Source organism: Bubalus bubalis, chromosome 2 (genome assembly GCF_019923935.1).
Source record: "Bubalus bubalis isolate 160015118507 breed Murrah chromosome 2, NDDB_SH_1, whole genome shotgun sequence".
In the NCBI taxonomy this organism is placed as follows: domain Eukaryota; kingdom Metazoa; phylum Chordata; class Mammalia; order Artiodactyla; family Bovidae; genus Bubalus; species Bubalus bubalis.
In genome coordinates, this window is record NC_059158.1 from 126,996,306 (window position 1) to 127,015,920 (window position 19,615).

The following is a 19,615-nucleotide window of genomic DNA, read 5'->3' on the forward strand; positions in this document are numbered from 1 at the left end:
TATGTATAGTAGTGTGTATATGTTAATCCCAATCCACTAATTCATTCCTCCCCCCATTTCTCTTTTGGTGACTGTAAACTGGTTTTCTATGTCTGTGAGTCTCTTTCTATTTTGTAACTAAGTTCATTCGTATCATTTTATTAGATTCCATACAGAAGCAATATCATAAGAAACATTGCAACAATTTATGCCAGATAATGTTTTGCCTATGTTCTTTTCTAGAAATTTTATGGTGTCACATCTTACATTTAAGCCTTTAAGCCATTTTAAGTTTGTTTTTGTTTATGGTGTGAAGGAGTATTCTAACTTCATTGATTTACATGCAACTGTCCAGCTTTCCCAACACGACTTGCTACAGAGACTGTCTTTTCTCCATTGTATATTCTTGCCTCTTTTGCGGAAGACTGACTTTGGGTCTGTGGGTTTATTTCTGGGCTCTCTATTCTGTTCCATTGATCCATATGTCTGCTACAGTATAGTTGGTATTTATCTTTAGGTTCCTCTTGGCTGTGGCAGTTTCTCAGACTTTACTTAATTTTAATGACCTTGACAGTTTTACAGAGTTCTACTGGGAAATTTTGTAGGATGCCCTGCTATTAGATTTTGTCTGACTTATCAAAAATGTCCACCCTCCTAAACTGTCCTATTAAGCTATTTGACTCCTAGTTCAGTCATGTCCATGAGACCTCAAGGACTGTAACCCACCGCCAGGCTCCTCTGACCATGGATTTCTCTAGGCAAAAATACTGGAGTGAGTTGCCATTTCCTTTTCCAGGGGATCTTCACAACCCAAAGATCAAACTCATGTCTCTTGCATTACAGGTAGATTCTTTACCATCTGAGTCACCAGGAAAGCCCTAAAAAAAGAAAAAAAAAGAAAAACCCTAAAGAGGCTTCTCTGTCCATGGAATTCTCCAGCAAAGGATACTGAAGTGGGTAGCTGCTATTCCCTTTTCCAGGGGATCTTCCCAATTCAACGATTGATACCTGGTCTCCCACATTGCAGGCAGATCCTTTACCATTTGAGCTACCAGGGAACTCAGTTAAGCTATTACAGTTTATCAAAACTTGTTTATAAGAAATATGCTCTAAATTATATGGTTTAATAATAATGTTATAATTATAAGCCTGCTGCTGCTGCTAAGTCGCTTCAGTGGTGTCCGACTCTGTGCGACCCCATAGACGGAAGCCCTCCAGGCTCCCCTGTCCCTGGGATTCTCCAGGCAACAACACTGGAGTGGGTTGCCATTTACTTCTCCAATGCATGAAAGTGAAAAGTGAAAGGGAAGTCATTCAGTCATGTCCGACTCTTAGCGACCCCATGGACTATAGACTATAGCCTACCAGGCTCCTCCATCCATGGGATTTTCCAGGCAAGAATACTGGAGTGGGGTGCCATTGCCTTCTCCAATTGTAAGCCTGGGGCCAGGCAAATCAAGAAGAACTAGCAAAAGAATAAGTAATAGAATGTTCAAAACCTGAGACCCTAAACATTATAAGACCAAACTAAGTGTATTGCTTACCTCTGTAATGGAAAAATGACCTTGTAAAACTTCAGCAGTATGGCAGGAAAGGGATGGGTAGAGAGAGAGGTACTGATTGGGATTTAGTATGCATCAGGATACAATAACTCAGAACTAGTGGAAACTCAAGGGAAGGATTTTGAGATGATGGATAGAAATAATCTTAGAGTACAAACTCTCTGTAGATATTTTCCATTGAAGAGTTGGTGGGTATTTTGGAAATTTTCTGTAATAATTAAGCCATTTACCTGAAGTGGGAGGTGGGGAGATAGAATAATAGAATAAAGGCACTGCTTCCTTTTCCTTTGTGTAACCATCTAATCTAAAAGGATAATGAAGAACAGAAATATAAGCTTATGTTTAATGCATCTAAGAGAAATCCATGAAAACCACTTAACATTCACTATATACTTTCATATACTAATAATAGTTGCTAACAAATCAATACAAATTATGTTAGGTAAATATTCATGAAATAAGAAATCATAGTGAAACAATGAACATTTTAACAAAGATGATCCCAAAGCATGTATATAAGAGGTTGAGGAAGACATAAAGGAGCAAATAAAGTAGCATTAAGTGTATACATTGAAAACATAATCAAAAACATGAAGAAAATAAATGAATTATAAAAGACTACTTTATTCTATTCTAATCACATGAATTAAAATTTAAAACACTGAATTAAATGAAATAATATGATTTTATAGAAAAATTAACAAAACTAATTAAAAGATATATTAGTGCAAAACATACCATGGATGAAAATGATTTTATTTTAAAATACACCCCCTAAAACCATACTGCCCAGAAGAGTCATATAAGTATTCTTTCAAATGTTTGGAAATAGATATCTTCAAAGACTGTTAACTTTACAATAATGTGAAAAAATAAGGAATTCTCTTCCATACATTTTTGATTCTAGCAAATAAATTTCAAAACACAATAATATATGTACAAAAGAGAAAATTCCTCATATTTTTACTGAATGAAAATATACTAAAGAAAATACTAGTAAACATAGATTAGTGGCATGTTTGGAAATAATACTTCTTTCAAGAATGGATTGTGGGAGAATGGCATTGAAACATGTAAAATATCATGTATGAAACGAGTTGCCAGTCCAGGTTCGATGCACGATACTGGATGCTTGGGGCTGGTGCACTGGGACGACCCAGAGGGATGGAATGGGGAGGGAGGAGGGAGGGGGGTTCGGGATGGGGAACACATGTATACCTGTGGCGGATTCATTTTGATATTTGGCAAAACTAATACAGTTATGTAAAGTTTAAAAATAAAATAAAATTAAAAAAAAATGGATTGTCTTCATTTTTGGCAGTTTTTCTTAATATTTGAAGTCAAAACTTGGACAAAAGAGAAAAAATAATCATATATTCATCTCTTTAATTACTAACAAGTTTTGAGATGCCATAACAAAATTTCTTGAGAAACAAAGTCTCAATAATACAGGGATATTGAGGAAGGCTGAGTGCCGAAGAATTGATGCTTTTGAACTGTGATGTTGGAGAAGACTCTTGAGAGTCCCTTGGACTGCAAGGAGATCCAACCAGTCCATTCTGAAGGAGATCAGCCCTGGGATTTCTTTGGAAGGAATGATGCTAAAGCTGAAACTCCAGTACTTTGGCCACCTCATGCAAAGAGTTGACTCATTGTAAAAGACTCTGATGCTGGGAGGGATTGTGGGCAGGAGGAGAAGGGAATGACAGAGGATGAGATGGCTAGATGGTATCACCGACTAGATGGACATGAATTTGAGTGAACTCCAGGAGTTGGTGATGGACAGAGAGGGCTGGCGTGCTGTGATTCATGGGGTGGCAAAGAGTCAGACATGGCTGAGCGACTGATCTGATCTGATCTGATTATAAAATAGAAATAAATATCAAATGTGATTTAATACAGATCTGCAACTGAGTTACTACTCACTACTAACAAACACTCCTCTCTCTCATTCTCACTTTGAAAAATTACATAAAACTTTTTTGAAGGCCCTGCTTATGAAACACAGAAATCAACCAATAAATATCTCCTTTCAAAGTACTTTGAAAAATCTTTGTGAACAAGGGATTCACAGAATTCAGGGTAACTCACCTTCTTAAGCTTGAAGGAAATTCTTTAATTCAGAAAACAAAGGGAAAATACTGAGACTTTGGAACCACGTCCACAGCTTCCTACTCAAACAGTCATGTTGTAGTACTAGATTATATCACTACTTTGCCAAGTAATTCACAATGGGGAGAGGTCATTCTGAATGTATGAAAAGTCTGAATTTTTGAGTAAAAAGAAAACACTCTTTCATGATTTTTAAACACTAGGATAATTCCAATTCTGATCTTTTTTTTTTGCAGTTATGCAGTCTACTTGACCCAGTTTAAGGAAGAAAACTATAGAAGTCAGCATGAATAGTGGAAAAGCTGAGTAAACAAACAGCCACTCTGATAGAAATTTATTGTTTCCAGACCATTCAGGTATGACATAAACTAAATCCGTTACAATTATACAGTGGCAGTGAAATATAGATTCAAGGGATTAGATCTGATAGACAGAGTGCCTGAAGAACTATGGACAGAGGTTATTGACATTGTGCAGGAGGCAGTGATCAAAAACATCCCAAAGAAAAGGAAATCCAAAAAGGGCAAAATGGTTGTCTGAGGAGGCCTTAAAATAGCTGAGAAAAGAAGAAAAGTGAAAAGCAAAGGAGAAAAGGAAAGATAAAAGCATCTGAATACAGAGTTCCAAAGAATAGCAAGGAGAGATAAGAAAGCCTTCTTCAGTGATCAATGCAAAGAAATAGAGGAAAACAACAGAATGGGAAAGGCTAGAGATCTCTTCAAGAAAATTAGCAACATCAGGGGAAATTTTCATGCAAAGATGGGCTTGATAAAGGACAGAAATGGTATGGACCTAACAGAAGCAGAAGATATTAAGAAGAGGTGGCAAGAATACACAGAAGAACTGTACAAAAAAGATCTTCACAAGCCAGATAATCATGATGCTGTGATTATTCAGCCAGACATCCTGGAATGTGAAGTCAAGTTGACCTTAGGAAGCATCACTACGAACAAATCTAGTGGAGGTGATGGAATTCCAGTTGAGCTATTTCAAATCTTAAAAGATGATGCTCTGAAAGTTCTGCCAGCAAATTTGGAAAACTCAGCAGTGGCCACAGGACTGGAAAAGGTTAGTTTTCATTCCAATCCCAAAGAAAGGCAATGCCAAAGAATGCTCAAACTACCGCACAATTGCACTCATCTCACACGCTAGAAAAGTAATGCTAAAAATTCTCCAAGCCAGGCTTCAGCAATATGTGAACCGTGAACTTCCTGATGTTCAAGCTGGTTTTTGAAAAGGCAGAGGAGCCAGAGACCCAACTGCCAACATTCGTTGCATCATCAAAAAAGCAGGAGAATACCAGAAAAATATCTATTTCTGCTTTATTAATGGTGCCAAAGCCTTTGACTGTGTGGATCACAACACACTGTGGAAAATTCTTCAAGAGGTGAGAATACCAGACCACATTACCTGCCTCCTGAGACATCTGTATGCAGGTCAGGAAGCAATAGTTAGAGCTGGACATGGAACAACAGACTGGTTCAAAACTGGGAAAGGAGTACATCAGGCTTATATATTGTCACCCTGATTATTTAACTTATATGCATAGTATATCATGCGAAATGCTGGGCTGGATGAAGCACAAGCTGGAATCAAGATTGCTGGGAGAAATATCAATAACGACAGTATGTAGATGACACCACACTTAGGGGCAGAAAACAAAGAAGAACTAAAGAACTTCTTGATGAAAGTGAAAGAGGAGAGTGAAAAAGTTGGTTTAAACTCAGCATTCAAAAACTGAAAATCATGGCATCTGTCCCATCACTTCATGGCAAATAGATGGGGAAACAATGGAAACAGTGAGAGACTTTATACTGGGGATGGGGGCGCTCCAAAATCACTGCAGATAGCAACTGTAACCATGAAATTAAAGACGCTTGCCCCCTGAAAGAAAAGTTATGACCAATTTAGACAGCATATTAAAAAGCAGAGACATTACTTTGCCAACAAAGGTCCGTTTAGTCAAAGCTATGGTTTTTCCAGTAGTTGTGTATGGATGTGAGATTTGGATTATAAAGAAAGCTGAGTACCAAAGAATTGATGCTTTTGAACTGTGGTGTTGGAGAAAGTCTTGAGTCCTTTGGACTTTAAGGAGATAAAACAAGTCTATCCTAAAAGGAAATTGGTCCTGAATATTCCTTGGAAGGACTGATGCTGAACCTGAAACTCCAGTAGTTTGGCCACTTGATGGGAAGAACTGACTCCTTGGAAAAGACCCTGATCATGGGAAATATTGAAGGCAGGAGGGAAAGGGGACTACAGAGGATGAGATGGCTAGATGGCATCACCGACTTGATAGACATGAGTTTGAGCAAGCTCTGGGAGTTGGTGATGGACAGGGAAGCCTGGCATGCTTCAATACATAGGGTCACAAAGAGTGGGACATGACTGAGCAAATGAACTGGACTTAAGAAAGTTGTCAGTTTTCAAGTGTTTTTCTTTCAAGCATCAGTTTCCTTCCAGACGTCTATATGTGGAATACGGATGCAGTGGGAATATAGGGAGGGAGGATTCACAAAGGAGACACAAAGTGACCATTTTAATGGACACAGAAGCTCAAGGGTAGTTGGTTGCAGACTCCAGAATTTGGGATCATGATGAGGGTGATAGCACACTGAATTGTGTAAGGATTTGGACTTTCTCTGGAACATGCACCCTGAAATCACACAGTCGGTTCTTGACTCTCAGCTTGTCATTTATCAGCTGTAAGAGTCCATACAAATTATTCAACCTTTTGGAGCATGATTCCTCTTTTACTATGTAAGGATAATGAACCTAATGATTTCAGAAAGATGTCAAGAATATAAAATGAGCAAGCAAGTAAAACATCCTGCACAAAGCACTAGGGATGTTGGTAATAAACTTGTCCCGGGATCCTTTTAAGGATTGTGGTTCATAGAATGTGGGTGGTCAGATGGAAGGCATTGTAGTTGGAATTGAGAATCTCAAAGAAATGCATCTAACATTATGTATTATACTTCTTAGGTATTCCTTTATAAAGATTCAAATAGCATGGCACATGTAAAAGCACAATAATCATTGTAAGTTGTACTATGAATAAAAGATTTCATTATAAACAGCTACATTCATTGACAAATAATGCTTAAAGCATTTGAATATATATATTTTTCTTTTTTTAATTGAGCATCCTACAATAGCCTTTACTATGCTGCTACTGCTGCTAAGTCACTTCAGTCGTGTCAGACTCTGGGCGACCCTGTAGACAGCCCACCAGGCTCCCCCGTCCCTAGGATTCTCCAGGCAAGAACACTGGAGTGGATTGCCATTTCTTTATCCAATGCAGGAAAGTGAAAAGTGAAAGTGAAGTCGCTCAGTCATGTCCGACTCTTAGCGACCCCATGGACTGCAACCTACCAGGCTCCTCTATCCATGGGATTTTCCAGGCAAAGAGTACTGGAGTGGGATGCCATTGCCTTCTCCGAGCCTTTACTATAAATTTGTTTTATTCAACTATATAATTTATTTAAAAGAATGAAGAAAGACATTTACTTCAACCTAAGTTGAATTGTAAAAAATTTAATTCATGAGATTCAAATAAACAAATTTATACTCTATTTGACCCTCCTTTGGATTCAATTCTGAACCTCAAAAAGCTGAAGTTTTCTACTTCCTCATCTACAGTGGCCTTTGTAAGGCCAACTTGTGCCCCAGAGCCTTTGATTGCTGCTCCAGCCTGAACACATCTGCCCTTTAATGACCACAGGTATATGGACCATGCTAAGTCTCTGAAACCTTTCTTTGTCCCCAAGGGAAACACTCTGAATTAAATGTTGATGTGGGTCACTATGACCACCCAGTGATAAGAATGGTAGTAGTGAGATGCCTGATTTTTTTGTTCTGCATATTCCAGACTTGGAGCTAAAGAATCTCATAACCTAGTAATATCAGTGGGCCAGTTAAGCTCATTTTCTGGCCCACTGCCATGGCCAAAACCCTCTTCTGCCAGCCAAAGGAAATCAAAGCCCTGGAGTTCACTGAGGACCCTTTCTGTTGGCAAAAAGCACTTCTGAGCAAGAAACCATGGAGCTAAATCAACAGTGGCATTACCAAAAATGAATTGTAAAGCTGTAGGAAAATTTAATAAACAATATAAACTTAAAAAAATATCAAATTAACCACAATAGAGGAAACTGAAGTAGCTTTATATTATTTCCATAGAAAACACTACAAACTTGTATAGTCATTTAAAGAAGCAGCCAAGAATTTCATCTCCCAAGAAAATGCATAGAAATAATTCCCCCATCCTTCCTGCTAAGAACAACTAAATATCCACAATTATATTAAAGCAAATAAGCAACAACAAAAGAAAACACGAGAAGACTGAAAGATGGAGAAGAGGTGGCAGACCACTTGGAATACCAAAAGAATGACCTAGTGGTGAGATCCCAGGGTTTCCTCTTTGAGCCTCTGTATTTCAGACTTGGAGCTGAAGAATTTGACAACCCAGTAATGTTAATGGTGGCAGACAATAAATGCTTTCTCCAATTTCTGCAGTCTGTAGACGAAAGTCCAGGAGAGTTGTAGCCTAGCAAGACAAGGAAATGTTCAGAAAATAATCACTCTACCAAATAGCACAGAAATGAAAAGTTCTACCCCTACTTATGTCAGCAATGCTGGGGGAATACCTAGACTTCTACTCTTGCAAGGCCAATGAGGTGCCCGAGTTCCCCAGATGAAGTGGCTGGAGAGGAAGCCAGGATTTTAACTTCCACCATACTGTAACAAGTAGCCTCCCCCTACTCCTTGGTGTCCATGGGTGCCATGTGGGGAGCAATAATGAGGCGATTCTGTTCCACCCATCCAGACAGGTATCAGTGAGTGTCTGGTGTGGAGTTATAACTAAGTCCCGTTCATGCCTAACAGTAACAAGGGGCTCCTTAGTCAAGTGCCATTGAGGCTGAATGAGGAATCTGAACATCTACCCCCACTGGCCAGTAATAGTAATAAGATCAACTGCAGCACATCAAATCTTTTTTCCTTAAGGGTAGGGAGATGTCAAGGGTTTCCCCTCCACCAGTCTTACTCAACCTAGTATTGCAGACTCTAGATAATGCTATGAGTCATGGAATGAAAATAAAAGGCGCCTAGATGAAACGAATAAATAAAAGTGTCTTTCTGGTAGATGAGAAGAATGTCTGTGTGGAAAATCACATGGTAGATAAAACAACCTAAATTCTTAGAATTTATAAGTCACTTCAGTAAGGTCACAGAGACAAGATAAACACAAGCATCAATTGTATTTTTATAGACTAAAATTCAACAGGTGGACACTAAAATTAAAAACATAAAGCTTTCCATCAGAGGATACCTTTCAAAATAAAAAAAAAATATTCCAGTTACAGAGAATATTTCTGAAAGTCCATTAATAATTATTTTATAATAGCTACTTAATAATTTATAATGCTTTATTATTTTATTTTATAAAATATCAGCCCAATCATAAATAAGCAGAGGGCTAAACATACATTTCTCCAAAGAAGACATATAGATGGTCAATAAACACATGAAAAGATGTTCAACATCACTCATTATTAGAGAAATGAAATCAAAACTACAGTGAGGTATCACCTCACACCAACCAGAATGGCCATCATCAAAAATACCTACAAACAATAAATCCTAGAGCGGATATGGTGAAAAGGGAGCCCTATGGCACTGTTGGTGAGAATGTAATTTGATATTGCCACTATGGAGAACAGTATGGAGATTTCTTAACAAACCAGAAATAAAATTACCATCAGTTCAGTTCAGTTCAGTCGCTCAGTCGTGTCTGACTCTTTGTGACCCCATGAATTGCAGCACACCAGGCCTCCCTGTCCATCACCAACTCCCGGAATTCACTCAGACTCACATCCATCGAGTCCGTGATGCCGTCCAGCCATCTCATCCTCTGTTGTCCCCTTCTCCTCCTGCCCCCAATCCCTCCCAGCATCAGAGTCTTTTACAATGAGTCAACTCTTCTCATGAGGTGGCCAAAGTACTGGAGTTTCAGCTTCAGCATCATTCCTTCCAAAGAAATCCCAGGGCTGATCTCCTTCAGAATGGACTGGTTGGATCTCCTTTCAGTCCAAGGGACTCTCAAGAGTCTTCTCCAACACCACAGTTCAAATTATCATATGACCCAGCAATTCCACCACTGGGTATAAAACCTGAGAAAATCACAATTCAAAAAGGCTTGCACCCCAGTGTTCATTGCAGCCCTATTTAAATAGCCAGGAAATGGAGGCAATCTAGAAGTCAACTGAAAGAAGAATGGATAAAGAAATTGTGGCATATATATATATATATATATATATATATATATATATAATGGAATATACTCAGCTTTAAAAAGAATGAATTTGAGTCAACTGTAGTGAGGTGGATGAACCTAGGTTCTATTATACAAAGGAAATTCAGAAAGAAAAAAACAATTTTTATATATTAACACATACATATGGAATCTACAAAAATAGTACTGATGGGCCTATTTACAAAGAAGAAATGGAGGCACAGACATAGAGAACAGACTTGTGAAAACAGTGCGGAAGGAAAGAGTAAGGCAAATTGAGAAAGTAGCAGTGACATTATATATATATAATATATATATATATATATATATATATATATAACATATATATATTATGTTTAAAACAGATAACTGGCAGGAAGATGTTGTATGTCAAGGGAGCCCAGCCTGGTGATATGATGACCTAGAGAGGTTGGATTGGTGGAGAGGCTCAAGAAAGAGAATCGTTCAACTGAACGAAACTGAACTTCAAGAAAGAGTTCAGTTCAATTCAGTTGCTCAGTCCTGTCCAACTCTTTGCGACCCCATGGAATGCAGCACACCAGACTTCCCTGTCCATCACCAACTCTCAGAGCCTGCTCAAACTCATATCCATCAAGTTGGTGATACCATCCAACATCTCATCCTCTGTCATCCCCTTTTCTTCCTGCCTTCAATATTTCCCAGCATCAGGGTCTTTTCCAAGGAGTCAGTTCTTCCCATCAGGAGGCCAAAGTACTGGAGTTTCAGGTTTATCATCAGTCCTTCCAAGGAATATTCAGGACTGATTTCCTTTAGGATGGACTGGTTTGATCTCCTTGCAGCCGAAGGGACTCTCAAGAGTCTTCTTCAATACCACAGTTCAAAAGTATTAATTCTTTGGCACTCAGCTTTCTTTATAATCCAAATCTCACATCCATACATGACTACTGGAAAAACCATACCTTTGACCAGATTGACCTTTGTTCGCAAAGTAATGTCTATGCTTTTTAATATGTTGTCTAGGTTAGTTATAGCTTTTCTTTCAAGGAGCATAACATTGCTGTCCTTTACTGAGCCCATCTTTGCATGAAATGTTCCTTTAGTATCACTAATTTTCCTGAAGAGATCTCTGGTCTTTCCCATTCTATTGTTTTCCTCTATTTCTTTGCACTTCTCATGAGGAAGGCTTTCTTATCTCTCCTTGCTATTCTTTGGAACTCTGCATTCAAATGGGTATATCTTTCCTTTCTTTCTTTGCCTTTTACTTCTCTTTTTCTCAGCTATTTGTAAGGTCTCCTTGGACCTTACAAATCATTTTGTCTTTTTGCATTTCTTTTTTCTTGGGGATGGTCTTGATCACTGCCTATGGTACGATGTCAGGAACCTCAGTCCCTAGTTCTTCAGGCACTGTGTCTATCAGATCTAATCCCTTGAATCTATTTGTCACTTCCACTGTATAATCACAAGGGATTTTATTTAGGTCATACCTGAATGGTCTAGTGGTTTTCCCTACTTTCTTCAATTTACATCTGAATTGGACAATAAGGATTTCATGGTCTGTGCTACAGTCAGCTCCTGGTCTAGTTTTTGCTGACTGTATAGAACTTCTCCATCTTTGTCTGCAAAAAATATAATCAATCTAATTTTGTTATTGACCATCTGGTGATGTCCATGTGTAGAGTCTTCTCTTGTGTTGTTGGAAGAAGGTGTTTGCTATGAGCAGTGTGTTCTCTTGGCAAAAATCTGTTAGCCTTTACCCTGCTTCATTTTGTACTCCAAGGCCAAAATTTCCTGTTACTCCAGGTATTTGTTGATTTCATACTTTTTCATTCCAGTCCCCTATAATGAGAAAGCATCTTTTTTGTGTTTTAGTTCTAGAAGATCTTGTAGGTCTTTGTAGAACTGTTCAACTTCAGCTTCTTCAGCATTACTGGTTGGGGCATAGACTTGGATTACTTTGATATCGAGTGATTTGCCTTGGAAACAAACAGAGATCTTCTGTCATTTATGAGATTACACCCAAGTACTGCATTTCAGACTCTTTTGTTGACTATGATGGCTACTCCATTTCCTCTAAGGGGTTCTTGCCCAGAGTAGTAGATATAATAGTCATCTGAGATAAATTCACCCATTCCAGTCCATTTTAATTCACTGATTCCTAAAATGTCAATGTTCAGTCTTTCTATCTCCTGATTGACCACTTTAATTTACCTTGATTCATGGACCTGACATTTCAGGTCCTATGCAATATTGCTCTTTATAGCATTGGACTTTACTTCCATCACCAGTCACATCTACAACAGCGTGTTGTTTTTGCTTTGATTCCATCTCTTTATTCTTTCTGATGTTATTTCTTCACTTGTCTCCAGTATCATATGCTCCAGTATCAGCATCTACCGACCTGGGGAGTTCATCCTTCACTGTCCTATATTTTTGCCTTTTCATACTGTTCATGGGGTTCTTAAGGCAAGAATACTGAAGTGATTTGCCATTCCCTTCTCCACTGGGCCACGTTTTGTCAGAACTCTCCACTCTGACCCATTCATCTTGGATGGCCCTTACACAACATGGCTCATAGTTTCATTGAGTTAGACAAGGCTGTGGTCCATGTGATCGATTTGATTAATTTTCTGTGATTGCGGTTTTCATTCTGTCTGCCCTCTGACCAATAAGAAGAAGAACCTTATGAAATCTTCCTGATGGGAGAGACTGACTGTGGGGGAAACTGAGTCTTGTTCTGATGGGCAGGGCTGTGCTCAATAAATCTCTAACCCAATTTTCTTTTGATGGGTTGGGCTGTGTTCCCTCCCTGTTGTTTGACCTGAGATCAAACTATGGTGGAGGTAATGAAGACAATGGCAACCTCATTCAAAAGGTCCTGTGCACGCACTGCCGAAGCCAGTGCCCCCGACCCTGCATCAGGCCACAGCCAACCCAAGCCTTCACTGGAAATGCCTGGATACCCAGAGGCAGGTCTGGGTCAGTCTCTTGTGGTGTCACTGCACCTTTCTCCTGGGTCCTGGTGCACACAAGGTTTTGTTTGTGCCCTCCAAAAGTTTGTTTCCCCAGTTCTGTGTAAGTTCTATAATCAAATCCTACTGGCCTCCAAAGTCAAATTCCCTGGGGGTTCTCTATCCCTTTGCCAGATCCACAGGTTGGGAAATCTGTTATGGGTCCTAGAACTTTATTACCAGTGAGAGAATTTGTTTGGTATAATTGTTCTGTAGTTTGTGGGTCATCTGCTTGGCAGCTCTAGGGTGGGGTTGATGGCAACCTCCTACAAGTGGGCTTATGCCACACAGAAGACTGCTGCACCCAGAGTTTCTGCCCCTGCAGCAGGCCATTGCTGACCCATGTCTCTGCAGGAGACACTCAAACACTCAAAGGCAGGTATGTCTCAGTCTCTGTGGGAAATCTTGGTGCACACAAGGTTTTGTTTGAGCCCTCTGAGCATCTCTGGCAGGTATGGGGCTTGATTCCAAAAGTGATTAAGCCCCTCCTACCATCTTGCTATGGCTTCTCCTTTGCCCTTGGATTTGGGGTATCTTTTTTTAGTGGTATCCAACATTCTCCTGTCAATGGTTGTTCCGCAGCAACATGTAATTTTGGAGTTCTCACAGGAAAAGATGAGCACTCATTTTCTCCTGTGAGACCCTCTGGAGAGCTGTGCAAGTGGGGATACATATGTATATGTATAAAGAAAGAGGGGATGTATATATATATGTATATAATTATGAGCGAATTGCATTGTTGTGCAGCAGAGACCAGCATACCATTGTAAAGCAATTATTTTCTTCAATTAAAAGAAAAATCCCGGTTAAAAAGAATATTTCTAAAAGTTTATTAATAATTACTTTATAATAGTTAATTATTTATGATTCTTATTATTTTTTATAATATATACTATATATAATTATCATACTGTATTATATTGGTGATATTTTATTATTTTATAATTTTTAGACATCCATGAGTTTGTAAGAAAATTATTTGGTGAAGTTTTGGTGAAAGTTTGAATGGATGTGAGGGTATTCACTTCCTAGCATCAATTCTGTTATTTCCAAACCACATGACCACAGGTGAATTCTTTCATCTTTTTGATCTTCCCTTAAAAATGACAAGAGGGATGGTAAGATTTAAACCTTATCTCTCATGACTTTAGAAAGTTATATAACCTACCTGGGCTTCACTTGCCATATCTGCAAAAAAGGGTCTAATCATACTACCCACCTCACAGAGGAGCTGTCAAGATTAAAGTATTCATCATATGTAAAGTACTTAAAATCACACCTTATATAGTAGGAGCTCTATAACCTTTTTCTTTTATTATTATAACAATCATGGTGAATTCTATGATCTGCAAATTGTATGTTATACCCATAGCCCAATGTCACAGCATGAGTGGATCCTAGGCCAGGACATTAGGAAAGTTTTATTATTTCCCCTTAAAAATATCTTCAGAATACCAACATTCTCTTTTCTCCATTAACTTTTATAGGCCTTGGAACTAAAATAAACATATAATATGGAAGGTGATTAGTGACTCTTGTATGGGAAATTGTTGAGATAAGAAATATCAATGGAGATGGAGATGGAAAAATATCAATAACCTCAGATACATAGATGACATCATACCTAGGGGCAGAAAGCAAAGAAGAACTAAAGAGCCTCTTCATGAAAGTGAAAGAGGAGAGTGAAAAAGTAGGCTTAAAGCTCAACATTCAAAAAACTAAGAGCATGGCATCCGGTCCCATCACTAAAAGTCAAATAGATGGGGAAACAATGGAAACAATGTCCGACTTTATTTTGGGGGGCTCCAAAATCGCTGCAGATGGTGACTGCAGCCATGAAATTAAAAGATGCTTACTCCTTGGAGAAAAGTTATGAACAACCTAGACAGCATATTAAAAAGCAGAGACATTACTTTGCCAACAAAGGTTAGTCTAGTCAAAGCTATGGTTTTTCCAGTAGTCATGTATGGATGTGAGAGTTGGACTATAAAGAAAGCTGAGCACCAAAGAATTGATGCTTTTGAACTGCGGTATTGGAGAAGACTCTTGAGAGTCCTTTGGACTGCAAGGAGATCCAACCAGTCCATCCTAAAGGAAATCAATCCTGAATATTTATAGGAAGGACTGATACTGAGGCTGAAACTCTAATACTTTGGCCACCTGATGCAAAGAACTGACTCATTTGAAAAGACCCTGATGCTGGGAAAGATTGAAGGTGGGAAGAGAGGGGTACGACAGAGGATGAGGTGGTTGGATGACATCATTGACTCAATGGACATGAGTTTGAGTAAGCTCCAAGAGTTAGTGATGGACAGGGAAGCCTGGTGTACTGCAGTCCATGAGGTTGCAAAGAGTCAGACATGACTGAACAACTGAACTGAACTGAACTGATTCCTATCTCTCTCTCTATATATATATCTATCTGTAAACCTGTATCTATATTTATACTAGCTAAGTTGTTCCAGTTATGTCCAACTCTTTGTGACCCTTTGGACTGTAGCCTGCCAGGCTCCTCTGTCCATGGGATTCTCCAGGCAAGTATACTGCAGTGAGTTACCATGGCCTCCTCCAGGGGATCTTTGGACCCAAGGATTGAACCCAAGTATTTTATGTCTTCTGAATTGGCAGGCAGATTCTTTATCACTGTGACACTTAGGGCAAGGTGATCTAAATGGGAAGGAAATCTAAAAAATAGGGCACATATGTGTATGTATAGCTGATTCACTCTGCTGTACAGCAGAAGCTAACACAACATTGTAAAGCAACTCTACTCCAATGAAAATTAATTAAAAAAATATTATGTCCCCAACTGCATAGATTTTCTCAATGGCATTTGATTAAATTATCTGACTATTCAATAATGAATTGAAGTTAATGAATCAAAAAGGAGTATGTCTTAAGCTAATGAAAATAGCATGGCAGGAGGGAAAGCTTAGAAAGTATTAAGCAGCTGGTTAAGCACGAGTAGTTCTATAAAGTAGATGTGGTCATCATGGTCAGAAAATGTTAGCCAAGTGAAGGGCTTATGGTGAACAGGTCTATACACTGCAGGGAATGAATTCTGTTTCAAACAGAAGGTTGCTTATTTAAAAATCCATGAATAAGATTTTGACAATAGCATCATGTAGCTTTGCAACAGATTTGATTGCAATCTACTCATAAAATACACTCTGACCTTATTTATTTGACTAACAGTAGTGTATTTTTGTGGGAAATCCTATCCACATATAAACAGTTTTGGTCTTCTCAATATAAAAGTTGTAAACATGTGTCTACAAAAGCCAAAGATACTATTAAGTGTTGAGAGTCAAAAATTGGGTGGCTAATAATCCTATTAGAACTTCAAACTGATATGGAAGGGTATCATGAAAGCAATTTCCCATCACATATACTATATCTTATTAACATTTCATGCCAAATCTAATTCATTTACCACCATATGGATTGAATAGTGACACATTCATAAAAGTCATAAATAAATGTCAGACATGAAAATGCCAAGTAAGTTTCACATTGAGAGAGTCAGTTCCTAGGCAGGTTGATAGGGAGTCTAAGGGTCCCCAAGGAGAGAGGGGTCTGGAATTCTCAAGGAGGAAGAAAGGACAAACTTTTTTTCTTTCTCCACATTCCTTAGGATTATATAACAATAATGTATCCTGCCTAAGGACAATCTTTGGATTCAACCTTCTGTTATCTTAAAATGTAAATTATGGGTGTAGACCTGGTCTTTACAAGGATGTATCTTACCTGAGGACAGTGTTATCTTAAAATGTAAATTATTGGGGTAGGTCTGATGAGGTCTTTACAATCTCATCAGACATTCTTTGGATTATATAACTTCGTTGTTAACACTAGCAAGCGGGTACTCTTTCTGCCCCCTTCTGATGCCTATGTCAGAAGCTTCCTCTATCTCCTTTATACTTTAATAAAACTTTATTACACAAAAGCTCTGAGTGATCAAGCCTCGTCTCTGGCCCCGGATTGAATTCTTCTCCTCTGGGCGCCAAGAATCCCGGTATCTTCCCATGATTCAACAACAACCTTTCAACATCATCAGTGATGAACCGTGCAATAAAGTTGTTTTTAAAAAAGATTAGCTATGATCATGTTATGTCCTTTTGTATCATGATTACAATTTATAATTTTCCAAGTTATCTAGGAAGCATTTATTCATAGCTTCCTAACAAGGTGGAAGATATTTGAAGCCTTCAGATTTATCATTAGCATTATAACAGTAATGCTAAATCTTTTTATTATATGCAATCTAAATAATCAAGATGATGAGACAGTATATGTGGAAATGTTTAAACGTTTCCAACATTTTTAAAAAATATTTAGTTTATGATTGACTAACTTGTAAGTCTCTTATAATTTTATCACTTGAAACCTTTCAGAACAAAATAAGTTAAAACAAGGTGTCTCATAATTTTGACAAATTCTAGATATAAAAAAAGTAACAGATTTCTTAGTAAATTTACTAGACTATACTTTGCATTGAAAATTACCATGGGGGGTGTTAGAAAACCACAGAACTATTTTATCCATAGACATTTGCCAAGACTCTATAAAATGATGGAATAAAATTCAATGCTCCTGCTCCTGCAGCAGCTGCTGCTAAGCCGCTTCAGTCGTGTCCAACTTTGTGCAACCCCATAGACAGCAGCTCACCAGGCTCCCCCGTCCCTGGGGTTCTCCAGGCAAGAACACTGGAGTGGGTTGCCATTTCCGTCTCCAATGCATGAAAGTGAAAAGTGAAAGTGAAGTCGCTCTGTCATGCCTGACTCTTAGCGACTCCATGGACTGCAGCCTACCAGGCTCCTCCATCCATGGGATTTTCCAGGCAAGAGTACTGGAGTGGGATGCCAGTGAATATAAAAGAAAATTGTATATAAAAGAAAAGCATTAGACTCAAAATGCTCTTTGTTAAAGACAGCCTTTAGTGAGAAGTCATATTAGTATCTTAGGAATAAGAAAGATAATGGAAAACAAGGTGTGTCGGTCCAAATCTCTGTAACCACTTCATGAGCCCGAAAATGCTTACAAATATTACAGTATAAGATCTTAAAAAATGAATTTGAAAAAGAAACTCAGCTACTGAAAGAATTTAGACCTCTATTGTATTCATTGCTGTCCATAGTGATGATCCTGACTTGACAAGTTTCAAATCAAATGAAATCATTTACAATGTGCAACCAGAAAAAAAGTACCAAGAATGTATAAGTGACCCAACATATCAATAAAAAAGCACTAACAACATAAGGAGAAATAATACAGAGTGTGTTCTTTAATTACAATGGAATTAAACAAAAATTAATAACAGAAAGAAATTTGGGACACTTAAAAACATTTAGAAAAACAATAACACACTAGGGAATTTCATGGCGGCCACGTGGTTAGAACTCGGCACTTTCACTGCCATGGCCTGAGTCAGATCAACCCCTGACAGAGTACTAAGATCCTGCAAGTGGTGTGTGAGGGGGTGGGGGTGGGGGTGGGGGTGGGGGTGGGGATGTGTTGGGGGAAACATGACAAACAATACTAAAAATTAGAGTACAGCAAAGCAGTGCTCAGAACAAAAATTATAGCTATAAATGCAAATAGTAATAAAGATGACAGATCTAAAATCAGTAGCAAAACCATCCACCTTAAGGAACTAGTAAAAGAAGAACAAGCTAAGCCCAAACTAGCAGAAGAAAGAAAATAAAAAAGATTAGAGCAGAAAATAACAAGATAGATACCAAAGTTGGTACTTTGGAAAGATCTATAAATATGACAAATCTCTATCTCGACTGACTTCGCTAGAAGGAGAGAACTCAAGTTATCAGAAATGAAAGAGGGAACATTACTACGAAACTTCAGTTCAGTTCAAGTTGCTCAATCATGTCCGACTCTTTGCAAACCCATGCACTGCAGCATGCCAGGCTTCCCTGTCCATCACCAACTCCCAGAGCTTACTCAAATTCATGTCCATCAAGTCAGTGACGCCATCCAAACCATCTTGTCCTCTGTCGTCCCCTTCTCCTCCTGCCTTCAATCTTTCCCAGCATCAGGGTATTTTCCAAGGACTCAGCTCTTGACATTAGGTGGCCAAAGTATTGGAGTATCAGCTTCAGGATCAGTCCTTCCAATGAATATTCAGGATTGATTTCCTTTAGGATTGACTGGTTTGATCCCCTTGCAGTCCAAGGGACTCCCAAGAGTCTTCTCCAATACCACAGTTCAAAAGCATCAATTCTTCAGCACTCAGCTTTCTTTATAGTCCAACTCTCACATTCATAAATGAATACTGAAAAAAAGATAGCCTTGACTAGATGGACCTTTGTTGGCAAAGTAGTATCTCTGCTTTTTAATATGCTGTCTCGGTTGGTCATAGTTTTTCTTCCAAGGGCAAGTGTCTTTTAATTTCATGGCTGCAGTCATCATCTGCAGTGATAAAATAAATAAATCTGTCACTGTTTCCTCTGTTTCCCCATCTGTTTGCCATGAAGTGATGGGACTGGATGCCATGATCTTAGTTTTCTGAACATTGAGCTTTAAGCCAACTTTTTCACTCTCCTCTTTCACTTTCATCAAGAAGCTCTTTAGTTCTTCTTCACTTTCTGTCATGAGTGGTTTCATCTGCATATCTGTGGTTATTGATATTTCTCCTGGCAATCTTGATTCCAGCTTGTGCTTCATCC